Source organism: Sturnus vulgaris, unplaced genomic scaffold, assembly GCF_052056855.1.
Source record: "Sturnus vulgaris isolate bStuVul1 unplaced genomic scaffold, bStuVul1.hap1 Scaffold_519, whole genome shotgun sequence".
In the NCBI taxonomy this organism is placed as follows: Eukaryota; Metazoa; Chordata; class Aves; order Passeriformes; family Sturnidae; genus Sturnus; species Sturnus vulgaris.
The window spans coordinates 5,761-18,387 of record NW_028276514.1 but is presented as its reverse complement, the minus strand read 5'-3'; the positions used below and the strand labels follow the sequence as shown (position 1 = coordinate 18,387).

Below are 12,627 nucleotides of genomic sequence, written 5' to 3'. Positions count from 1 at the left end.
GGAAAAAATCAGTGAGAAATGGGGAAAAAAATCCCTGAAGAATGGGGAAAAAAATCCGTGAGAAATGGGGAAAAAATCAGTGCGAAATGGGGGGGGGGGGGGGGGGAATCAATGAGAAATCGGGGAAAAACATAAGTAAGAAACGGGGGGGAAAAATCCATGAAAAATGGGGAAAAATCAGTGGGAAATGGGGGAAAATGGGGAAAAAGTCAGTGAGAAATGGGGAAAAATCAGTGAAAAACGGGGGGAAAACTCCATGAAGAATGGGAAAAAAAATCAGTGAGAAATGGGGGAAAAAATCCCTGAAAAATGGGGGAAAATATCAGTGAGAAATGGGAAAAAATGGGGAAAAAAATCATTGATAAATCGGGGGAAAAATCAGTGTGAAAGGGGGGGGAAAATCGGGATCGGGGACGTGGACCGGGACTGGGATCGGGGACCGGGATGGGGAAATGGGACAGGGACCGGGATCGCGGACGGGGACCTGGGACAGGGACCGGAACCGGGATCGGGGACGAGGACTGGAGACAGGGACCGGGACCGGGATCGGAGACGGGGACTGGAGACAGGGACCGGGACCGGGATTGGGGACTGGGACCAGGACCGTGATCGGGTTCCGGGACGGGGAACTGGGACTGGGACCAGGATCGGGGACCGGAACCGGGGACTGGGACCGGGACCAGGACTGGGGACGGGGACTGGGGACAGTGACCGGGACTGCAATCGGCACCGCCCCCAGAACCGCTCCCGGAACCGCTCCCCGGGCTACCCCGGCACGGCGACCGGGAACGCCCCCGGCACCGCCCCGGCACCGCCCCCGGTGCCGCCCCCGGCACTGCCCCGGCACCGCCCCGGGTAGCGCCCCCGGCACTGCCCCCGGGGCGGGCCGCCGAACGCACGCGATGACGCGCGGGGGGCGGGACGGCGCGGGGCGGTGACGCGCTTCATGCCAGGAGCAGGGCCCGGGTGCGACGAAGACGGGAGCGGGCCGACCCGATACCGCGCGGGGCCGCGGGCCCGGCGGAGCCCGGCCCGCTGGGTAGGGGCCGCCAATGGCACCGGGGCTTCTGCTTCGGCTTCTGTCCGTGTCGGCGGGGAGGCCCCAGCCAGCGGTGCCCCTCTCCCTCGGCGACACGGGCGTGGAACTCGGCATCGGGCGCTGCATCGCCGCGGACAGCAGGGGGCGCACGGGTACCGATACTGCCATGGGGCCCGGCGCTGCTCTCCTGCTCCGCCGCCAGGCGGCGCTGCGCTGCCGTCCTGCCGCGCCTCCGGGCACGCTCGGTTTCCTCGGGACCCTCGGGACCGGCCGGGACGCGGGGACTGCCCGTGCGGACCCGGGGACCCCGGGCCCCGCCTGTCCCGCCGCTGCGGAGGCGGGGGATGCTTTATGGGACTGCCCGAGCTGGCAGTGCCGGGTCTGGGGCGTTGGGGCGCGCCTTGGGGGGCTGCGGGTGCGCTCGTTTCCTCTTCTGCATGGCCTTCTGTGTGAGCATCTCTCGTTGCGACTGCTCTTGGAGAGTCAAACCCCTCCTCCTAAGTGGTCTCAGGAGCCTGGCAGGGTGAGTTTTGTTTCACAGGGGAAAGGGCCACTGGTCGTGTCCAGAGACCTGTGCACCCAGCCAGGTTTCTGCCTGATAAAATTCCAAATGGATGAGGATTTCTCCCAGCCCCAAGCTGCCCCCACCTGTAACCCTGGCTGCCTTTGGGGTGCCCAAAGCCTCCTCTGTGCAGATCTCAGGAACCTGGGAGGGGTGAACAATGTTGCACAGGGAAAAACCCCACAGATTTTATCTCCGGGCCTGGGGCCAGGAGCAGGCATTTGCGTGCTATAATTCCAGAAGGAGCACGGTGTCTCCCAGACCCAAGCCGCATCCAGCTGTGACCCAGCTGCTCTTGGAGTGCCAAAAGCCTCCTCGTAGCTGATCTCAGGAACCCTGGAAGGGTGAGTTTGGTTTCACAGGGAAAAGGCCTCAGTTTGTGTCCAGAGATCAAATAAGGGACTCTGCTTTTCCTCTAGTTCTCCTTCCTGTTTTCACCTGGGCTAGAAGGATGGGCATGGCCTGTATTTCTCATATCAAAGTGATGTTACTAAATTTGTCCAGAAGTTCTGATTATTATTTATTAGTAGTAGTAATTTTCTGATAGAAAACACTCTCATTTTGCCTTTCCCACGTTGTTTCCAGGTGCTGCCCAGGATGGACATCTGTGGTCTCAGACAGTGATTCCCGAGGAGCAAGGAAAGCCTTTTCCTCACCTGCACAGTTCAGGTGGATGGGACAGAATTGGTGTGGCCTGACAAGGCAGGAAAAGCTGTCTGTGTTCTGGAGTGCCTTGAAAGCTTTCTCCGTCAGGTTTGGAAGGGGTTTCTCTTTGGGATTTCTTGTGATGCAGCACCACGGGTATCCCTTTGTGCCAAGTCCAGTGCTAAAGGATTGAAGAACTGACAAGTGGGGTCTGGGATGAAAATGCCTCTAATAAAATTAAGCAAAGAATACAATAAGAGAAATGAGCATCCTTTTAATAGTTAGGAATAAAAATGCTGGAAAAGGGCACTCTGAATTGGTGTCACTTGTCATGGATAAAACCCCAGAGTGAGGAATCAGAGCAGAAGTTGAGAGCTGGAATCCTTCTGCAGTCGACTTAATTTTCTTTTCCTCCTCTCTTTCAGGACAGGAAGAATCACGACTCTCCTGCCATCTTTGCCAAGAGCTGTGGTGTTTGATCAGCCAAAGCCCAGAGGCTTCAGCACCAGAGGTCTGAGCCTGGAGGGCTCCTGGTGCTGCCCGTGCTGTGGGCTATGTCAGAGGATGCAGGGTTCCTCTTTGCCTCCCTGCTGGGATTAACTGCCATGGGAATGTGGGATCTGGGTGAAACTCCAGCTCTCCTGGTGTTCAGGGGAGCAAGGTCTGAGGGACTCCTCTCTGGGGATGTGCGGTGAAGGACTGAATAGTGTGGAAGGAGAGTATTTATAAACTGTATCACTGTTTCTCCCAAAATTGGGGTGGAGCGGTGATGGGGGCGGTTGGGTTTGGTCTGGGCCGGTTATTCTTTGTGCAATTTTTAAATTCTCTTGTATGATTTACTGTCCGGTATCTTTCTAACAAAAGCTGACATAAATTTAGATTAAGGATTAGAACTTGGCTCCATTCATTGCAAACATTTGACAAGGCTGGAGGACTGGGGTGGTGACTGCTCTCAGGAAAGGTTACTTATTAATACTGTGTCAGATTTCCCGCAGTGACTGTCAGGCCTGCATGGCTGTGAGTTCGTGCTCTTCTCACTGGGGAAATAAGTTCAGCAAAATTAGAAATGTTAGAAAAATCCAGCCAAAAATTCCACCTCTGTACCCCCTAAGTTTTCCCAGTTTTTCCCAGCTAGGAGCTGCACAGAAGTCAGGCAGGGGAAGTGACAACAGGGAACAGCTGAAAAATTCAAAGGCACAAAGAGGAAAGGGGAAAGGTTTCAGAAAACAATTCTATGGTCTAAGAATAATTTCTGATTCCCTACTGAGAAGAACACGAACTCACAGCCATTCAGGCCTGACAGTCCCCTGCAGTGAGAGCTCAGCACACATCCACAGAGGCAAGTCCAGCATCTTAAATGAAAAAATAAAAATAAAAACCAGAAGAAAAAGGTGATTTCTTTTGCTTCAGAGTTATTTCAAGTTCTTAAAGCCCAAGCAACATTTGCTCTTGATTTTGGTTGGGTGAATCATGAGCAGTGGGCACGGGTCATGCCATTCATTGAGCAGAAAACCCGGGGTCATTTAGAGGGGACACAAGAACTGTTTGTGTAGCGACCTCGGGCTGCAGAGGGGCAGGAGAAAGGCCAAGGGAGCTCCCTGGGGCCACCAGGGCCTGTGGGGAACAGAATGGACGCTTGGATGACCAGTGGAGGTGAGGAGTGGATCTGAGTTCATCTACAGGGAAATAAGGAGGGGATACTCTGGAGTGAAAAGCTGAGGTGATGAGTTCACCCACCTGGGCACGAGTTGTGTTTGCACAAAGTGGGAACAGAGGTGAAGGTCAATCCAAAGTCGATCCTGCTTGACCTCTGAATTCCAGGATAAGTTTTACAAGCTGCCAAATGAGGGAGTAAAAATACACAAAAATGAAACCGAGAGCATTCATGAGGTTCCTGGGAGTCCATTACACTGTTGTCATAGAATTCTTAATGAGTTTTGAGCTTTTAATGACAACAATTCAGTACTTTCTTTGGATTATTCACTGTGTAGGATTTGGGGTTTATCTGGATTTTAAAGGCCTCGTGGTGGCCCTGACACTGCTCAGGAGCTGGTAGGAAAAGCAGGGTCAGAGCTCCTGGCAGGCACAGGGTGTTTTTCCCAGAGTGGACTGTGGAGGAATTGTTTGGGCCTTGGATTGTCCCTCTGGGTGATGCCAGTTGCTGTGATTTGTGTAATTCCATACATTTAACTCCCAATACTTCCCAGCCCAGGAGCTTGAGCTGACAGGGCAGCACACAGATTGTTCTCTGTGCTGTGCCCCGATTTGGGGTTGGCTGTCAGCTTTGCTAGCTCCCGTGAATTATGCCCATAGCCCCGAATTCCCTGCTCAATTCCCACTGCCATAACCTCACAGCGCCTCATGGAGTGGGGATATACTGTGGCAGGAAGCTCAGCAGCATCAGCACAGGGACAGGTGTATATTCCAAAGAATTTGCTGTTTCAAACCCTCATCCCCCAGCCCCGCCGATGTCCCTGGGGGGCACTTGACAGAGTTACCTGGATTTCAGCTGATTTCACCCCCCCGAGCTCGGGCTCCAGGTGATCTTTTCAAGCAGGAGAAGGCAGGGGCCGGAGGCGCTCGTGGCCCGTGCCGAGGCAGTCCCTGGGGCCACGAGAGGACATGTCTCCCTGCAGAATTTCAGTTCTTTCCAGAGCCTCAGCAGTGACAGAGGACAAAGAGGAAGATGAGGAGGAGGAAGAAGGGGGAGAGGGTTTGAGAGGAGGGGAAGCCCAAATCCGTGCTGTGTGCGGAGCTCCGACAGCACGCTGCAGCCCGCAGCTCAGTGTGAGCACGGGGCAGAGGAGGCGATTTCTGGGCATTCAATCACCCTGAGGCGGGCGCGGCACCGCCCCTGCAGCACCGTCCCCAGCACAGCTCGGTACCGCTCCGGGATCACCCGGCCCCGCCCCCGGTGCCGCCCGGGACCACTGGGGACCGCCCCTAAAGCACCGCCCCGGCCCCGCCCGGTCCCGTCCCCGGGACCTCCGTGCCCCGCCTCGCCAAGCCCCGGCTCCGCCCCGAGCCTGCCCGGGCTGCGCCGGGACCATCGCTGGCGGCCCCGCCCCTCTTCCCCGGGCCGAAGCGGGCTGAAGGAGATGTCCGCACGATTGGAAACGCCGCCGAAAATCGCACCCGTGGCATCGGTGTCGGCGTCGTGCGCAGGCATCCCACTAGAGCGAGCGGGCTCCTTGCTGTGCCCCCCTCCTTTTGCAGCCAGAGTTAGAAGGTCGGGGAGCGACACCCGAGCCGCCATCTTGGGAGAGGCAGGCGCGCAGTACCGCGCTCTGCCCACAGGGTGGCGCTTGGGAGACAGGCAAGGGATGGAATCAAGGAGTGTCCCAATCCTTGAGGAAATCCTCCGAAATGAACGCCCCAAAAAACCCCGACCAGAACTGAGAAACCTCCTGCCTCTGTATGAGTGCAAAGGGTGTGCAAGGAGTGTGCAAATAGTGTGCATTAGCAATCGATCGGCAGGCATTGGCAATCGATCGCCGATCTAATCGATCGGCAGGCGCGATCGATCGATCGCCGATCTAATCGATCGGCAGGCGCGATCAATCGATCGCCGATCTAATCGATCGGCAGGCATTAGCAATCGATCGCCGATCTAATCGATCGGCAGGCGCGCTCAATCGATCGCCGATCTAATCGATCGGCAGGCGCGATCAATCGATCGCCGATCTAATCGATCGGCAGGCATTAGCAATCGATCGCCGATCTAATCGATCGGCAGGCGCGATCAATCGATCGCCGATCTAATCGATCGGCAGGCATTAGCAATCGATCGCCGATCTAATCGATCGGCAGGCATTAGCAATCGATCGCCGATCTAATCGATCGGCAGGCGCGATCAATCGATCGCCGATCTAATCGATCGGCAGGCATTAGCAATCGATCGCCGATCTAATCGATCGGCAGGCGCGATCAATCGATCGCCGATCTAATCGATCGGCAGGCGCGATCAATCGATCGCCGGGCTAATCGATCGGCAGGCATTAGCAATCGAACGCCGATATAATCGATCGGTAGTCGTGATCAATCGATCGCCGATCTAATCCATAGGCACGCATTAGCTATCGATCGCCGATCTGATTTTTCCCGCCATTTTTCATGGATTTTTTCCCCCATTTCTTACTGATTTTTCCCCAATTTTTCATGCATTTTTTCCTGCAATTTTCCTGGATTTTTTCCCATATTTTCCCCATTTCTCACTGATTTTTTTCCCCCATTTCTCAATGATTTGTTTCCCCAATTTATCAAAGATTTTTTTTCCCCATTTCACCATGATGTTTCCCCCATTTCTCACTGATTTTTTCCCCCATTTCTCACTGATTTTTTCCCCCCATTTTTCCATGGATATTTCCCGATTTTCCCCCCCATTGCTCACTGATTTTTGCCCCCATTTCTCTCTGAATTTTCCCCCCATTTTCCATGCATTTTTCCCCCCATTAATCACTGATTTTTTTTCCCCATTTATCACTGATATTTGCCCCCATTTCTCTCTGAATTTTTCCTTCCATTTTTCATGCATTTTTCCGCCCATTAATCACTGATTTTCTCCCCATTTATCACTGATTATTGCCCCCATTTTTCACTTATTTTTTCCCCACAGCATCGGCCACCACAGCACGAGCAACAACAGCTCGCTCTGTTCCCGCCATTGCCCATGGATTGTTTGCCTGTTTTCCATGGATTTTTTCCCCATTTCTCACTGATTTCCCCCCCCCCCAATTTCTCACTGAATATTCCCCCATTTTTCATCGACTTTTCCCCCATTTACCACTGATTTTTCCCCCATTTCTCGCTGATTTTGTCCCAAATTTTCCCCCATTTCTCATTGATTTTTTTCCCTGTTTCTCACTGATTTTTCCCCCATTTCTTAATGACTTTTCCCGCCATTCGTCACGGATTTTTTCCCCCATTTCTCACTGATTTTTTCCCCATTTCTCAATTATTTTTTCCCCCACTTTTCCCCGTTTCTCACTGATTTATTCCCCCATTTTTCATGGATTTTTTTTCCCCCATTTCTCACGGATTTTTTTCCCCATTTTTCAAAGATTCCCCCCCCGTTTTTCACTGATTTTTCTCCATTTCTCACTGATTTTCCCACCATTTTTCATGTGGTTTTTTTCCATTTCTCACTGATGTTTTACCCCATTCTTATTCCCATTCTCATAGCTCTATTTTATATTTATACATATTCTTATATTTGCATTATTTCTGTTATACACTAGATTTTTCATAGATATTTGCTACTTAGATTTCATTATATTTTACATGTATACCAATCTAGTTCTATTCTTTATATTTTATTTTTATATTAGCTATAAAAACCGTGCCTCTACCCAAATAAAAAGCATTTAAACATTCCTTTTAGACTATATTTAGCTATTTTTTATGGTTCTGTTTTTCATGCATTCTGCACCCACCCCTCCCTCTCAATGTTCTGGCACCCAGCATGACCCGACCCCCCCCCCCCCCCCCATGCCCGACTCACCTGCTCCTCCAGCGCAGCCCGGCTCCCTTTCCCAGGGACCTTGGGGTGCCCCAAACCACGTCGGAGCCCCCAGTCTCCACACCCTCCCCCTCCGTAGGGAACGGGAATGGGATGGGGAGCACACAGGACAAGAAAGGAACACAAAAGACACACTGGACAGAGAGAAGAAAAGGGCTGGAAGCTGGATATGAGGATGAAAGTGGAGCAGCAACAAACCTCAGGACTCTTGACTAGAGAGTGTGGCTGCTGAACGTCTCAAAAAAAACCCCCAGCTCCAACACAACATGCTGTGCTCACGGCTCGGCCTGGGACTCGTCAGTGAACATCTCTCTCTTGCCAGGGCCATAAAGCCCCCGAGAAAACACGAGGTGAGGTTGATGTGCTCCGGCTTTGCTCCTGCTCAGCCCTAACCCCAGCCCCTGCTGCCAGTGAGCACCCTGATCTCTGAACCTCTTCTCAGCTTGTTTGTACGCTTCCAAATTCCTTCCTCTTTCTTCAAGCTTCATCTGTTTCCTGGCATTGGGAGAATGACAAGTGTTTAGCACAGCGCAATGAATACAACAGTCTCATTTTCAGAAGACACGACTGAACGAGAACCGACAGCAGCACTGCTTCGAGACAATCTGGGCACACGTTTCCCTTCCAGCAATCTGAGTGTTCTTTTGTGTCACGCCTGAAATTCTGAAAATGGTTTTTTGAGAAAAATTATCCATAACTAGAAAACAATCAAACCAAATAAATAGAACCCCTAGGATATAATAACAGCCCATATACTACAACACTCCAATTCTAATATTAATAAGAAAACAGAAATTAGCTACACAGCATTACCTCAAACAAACACTACATACTGGCAAGAATCAAAGCCACCACAAAATAATTCAAAAACTACCCTATGCCTTATGCTACAGCCTAGAACGCCATCGGCAAACCTTATCAAGGTATCCTTTAAAAACAACGCCCCACCAAAAACAAAAACAACACAAAACGCCATTCAAGAACTCCCTTATCAACACCTGAATGAGAAAACATGGCATTAGATAAATAGACCATAGCCCTTATCATACACCATCTACAAACAAAATAAAGCTATACCATACATCCTCGAAAACCACCTTCAAAGCACGACATTAGAAAAAAAACTTTCCAGAATTAAAAGCTGTATCTAACAAAAGCCGTCTGATAAAATTAACAACCAAGCCCCCACCATCAGAGCTGCCCCTACTAAACTCCCCATCGTACATATGAAAAATCAGTTTTAAAAACCTACTTCAATTCATTCTGCCTCAAATACAAAGCCATCCAGAAAGTTACCTTCACTCAAAAACAAAAGCGCACGTAGTAAATAACATTAAAAAATAAATCAGCACACTACACACCACAAGCATAAAATATTGAATTAAAACCAAAAATACCCCTATTCATTAAAGAGCCCAGCCGCAAGCTATATTTAACTATAACTTCGTGCAAACGTACACATATCATTAAAATAGATTTCTTTCAGAATACAACTGATGATCTAAAATAGTAAAATGTCCGAGAACGATATTATAATAGGATATCCTCGATCATCCTCCCGCAAATTCTCTCCACTGTATTGTCCGACACACACCAGAAAAAAAATCCAGTTTTTACTTTTTTCAGCTAACTTCTCATTTATTAGCTGAGAGGAATGTTGAATTTGTCTTTACAAATGAGCTGTGGATCAGCCTGTAGATAAGGCTAGCACTGAGAGATAAAAGAAACAATGGGATGGATTCCACTGATTGATGAATGGAAAGAGATAGTTGCCTTTACAAACAAACTGCAGGGCTGCTGATAAATGAAATTGGATATCGAAAGATGAAAGAAGCAACGGGGGGAAACTATGAATTCTAGAAGAATTAAAAATTAAAAGGGAGGGTTATACATTAGAGGGGAATTTCAGGTATCAGGCGTTCCGGGAAGTCTGTGCCTCTCAAGTACCTCAGCCAATGGGAAAAGAGAGAGGGAAATGCGGCCGGGAAAATAGGATAAAAAGGAGGCTGCGTCCTCCAAAAATTTGAGAGATCCCAGGGGAATGTCCCATGGCCTCTCCCTTTATTCGAATAAAGCAAAAAGGACTCCTCCGTTTCCTTTTTGGACATAAACCGCTGGTGTTTGTGGATTAATTTTCCTGACATTTAGCAACATATTGTTAAAAAAAAAAAAAAAAAAAAAAAAAAAAAGTGATCCAGAAGAGGGCAACATTGACAGCCATTCCAAGACAGGATGAACAAATGCTTTCACATTGACAGAGGATGCTGCGATGTTCTGAGAACAGAAGATAGAATAAAATAAAGGAAGGTGATGTTACAAGACAGAAAAGGGTAAAATAAAAGGAGTACCTGAGACTGGGGGGCGGGGGGGAAGAAAATGGGGAAATATTAATTGCTACACACTAGGTACAAATGCTTTTTACAAGTAATTGATGAGAAGCAAGCTAAAAGCGTCTTACTGCTGCTAGTGATATCATGCTCCAAGCTCTGCTAATAATTCCTATTTCTAGCAATAGTTAAATTGAACTCACTACATTCCAACTATTTTTCTGCTTGTTTAGATGGCAGATCCGTTTGGAACACACCTTCGTATAGCAAATTCTATGCCCAGGTAGGGACTTCTCAGTTCTTCCATAAAACATTTTCTTCTGCATTATGGCAAGCCTTTGTTTTAGCTTGACAGCTTTCTTGAAACTTAAATTTACGCATGTATCCAAAGACATTTGCAATTCCAGAAATTGGTAGGCACATCATATGGAAAGTAAATAACATTCTCGAGAGGGAGTTGCTTTGTTACTGAGGGGATGAAAAGCAAGGCTAGAGCTAGTAGAACTACCCAAGAAATTGGACTTAACGCAGCTTTTACAAGGCTCAAAGTAGCCATACCGAGATGTTTGAGCTAAAAGCCCCAGTTACCAGACTTACAGGCCTAATAGTTATCACCACACCACATTCCCTGGTTGCAGTATTTTTAACAGCAGTGCAGAACGCTACTGAAAATTATTTTTAGGTTGAATTGTTCTCTCCCCTCACTGCCTGTGTAGCTGTTAGAGGCTTCCAGGAGGCTGGGGAAGCAGACTGCTGGTTTCACTTCCAGACACGTCACTTCCATGGTCTGCTGGAGGGCACTTTGAAGCCCGTGTCCTTTTCTTGCTCTATTGTATCTGACAACTTTCCTCCCCCACGTCTGTTTTTTAGCGGGCAGCATTTTTGGAGGGCCAGTCAAAGACCTCAGGCTCCGAGAGAATTCGTCTGCTTTGCTCTGTTTATGTGTGCAACAGATGGGAGCAGCAACTAAGTCAAGTAGTAACTTCTGAGCTGCCCAGTTATCAGTAAAACAAAATATTCTTTTGTGACTCTCGCCAGACGAACATATCATCCTATCCGAGTCACACACTGCCCCTCTGGCATTTTCCAGTCAGACAAAGAATTCCTGGCCCCTTCCTTGCATGAACCTCAGCTCTCCACCTTGTTCCAGAAAGAGTTCTAGATCCAAGGCCCAGTGAGCCAGCTACCCTTTGCTGCCCTGAGCAGTATGGAAACAGCCAAGCCCCAGCCCTGCAGCCCTGCCTAACTCGCCTTTGCCTCCCAAACCTGAACCTTTTCCTTGGCTGTGGCATCCTCACTCATGCAATCCTGAAGACAAAAATCTGATTTGGCAGGTGAGGCCGTTTCTAACGCAAAAGCTTCACCAAGGTTTCTCTTCCAACTTCAGCCTTAAACAGTCCTCTCCTCCTCAGACAGCCCCCACCTCCAGCCTTTAGCTGTAAATACTTACTGGTTTATAGCTAATGCTTGCCACCCCTCAAAATTAAGTCTTTTGAGATGCATTTACATCCCTCCCTAACCATGTCCTCATCACCCTTCCCAAACTCAGCCTCATCTCCAGGCCTAGAACCTCTCCCTAGGTGAGGGACTGTCCTCGGGTAGGAGTGCTGACAGACCTGTGCATGAGCCCAGCTGCATAGCCCGTGCTAATCCCAGCCCAGCTCTAGCCTTTAAACCCACTGGGGCTTTGGTACTGGAGGCCCAGTTACAGTAACCCCTGTGGCCGTTCCGCTTCCAGGCCATCTGGGAGTTGTGATCCCCCACCCTACACCACTTTGGTGAGAAATGCATTCCTTTCTTACAAGAAAGTTTTCATTTTATGTCTAAATTCAAGCATTCCGAGAAAACGTGTAGCAATTATATCAAGACAGACATGACAGGCACCAACATTAGTCTTTCATTACACACTTTTCATGCCTTCTCTCCACAGATTTCTTTGAGGCAACTCTGACTCCTTTTCTCACAGGCAGCTCCACACAGCCCCGACTCCTCCTCTCCTCTGTACGACTGGCTAAACCCCAGCCTGTCCCTTCCCCAGCCACCTGAGCCTGTCTGTCCCACACACAGCATCCTCTCACCTTGTCCATCCCTTGCACGGCCACGTGTCCCTTCCTCCTCGCAGCACAGCCAGCAGGCTCCAGCCCACACTGCAGCAGGCTCTGCACCTCCAGCTGGAGCTGTGCTTAGTGAAACTGGCAGCCAGCTGACCCACGCTTTTATAACAACCAGCCTCACTGGGCAGGCAAGGCTGTTTCCACTCCTTGCTAATCAGTACAGCTGTAACTCGTTGGCAACTAGTGCCTTCTGCACTATCCTTACAAACTATTCTCCTACAGAAATGGACCGGAATTCCGCGGGGATTTTCCGGGGATTCCGGGGGGATTTTCCGGGGATTCCGGGAGGATTTTGTCGGGAATTCCGGGGGGATTTTGTCGGGGATTCCGGGGGAATTTCTGGGGGATTCCGGGGGGATTTTATCGGGGATTCCTGGGGGATATTCCCGGGGATTCCGGGGGGATTTTATCGGGGATTCTGG

General features: G+C 49.9%; 2 long non-coding RNA genes across 3 annotated transcripts; one reads left to right on the top strand and one right to left on the bottom strand.

Annotated features, from left to right (window-relative positions):
* Window positions 1-923: 923 nt before the first annotated feature.
* Window positions 924-3,641, top strand: LOC148217644 (uncharacterized). The gene is made up of 2 exons (XR_015800912.1): window positions 924-2,354; window positions 2,672-3,641. It is a non-coding gene; the product is annotated as an uncharacterized LOC148217644 (long non-coding RNA).
* On the bottom strand, window positions 2,277-5,205 carry LOC148217643 (uncharacterized). Of its 2 annotated transcripts, XR_015800911.1 has the most exons (3): window positions 4,745-5,182; window positions 3,984-4,082; window positions 2,277-2,474 (listed from the first exon to the last, which is right to left on the bottom strand). It is a non-coding gene; the product is annotated as an uncharacterized LOC148217643 (long non-coding RNA). The 2 variants fall into 2 exon arrangements; XR_015800910.1 differs by lacking the exon at window positions 2,277-2,474 and having other exon boundaries at window positions 2,496-4,082; window positions 4,745-5,205.
* Between the last annotated feature and the right edge of the window lie 7,422 nt (window positions 5,206-12,627).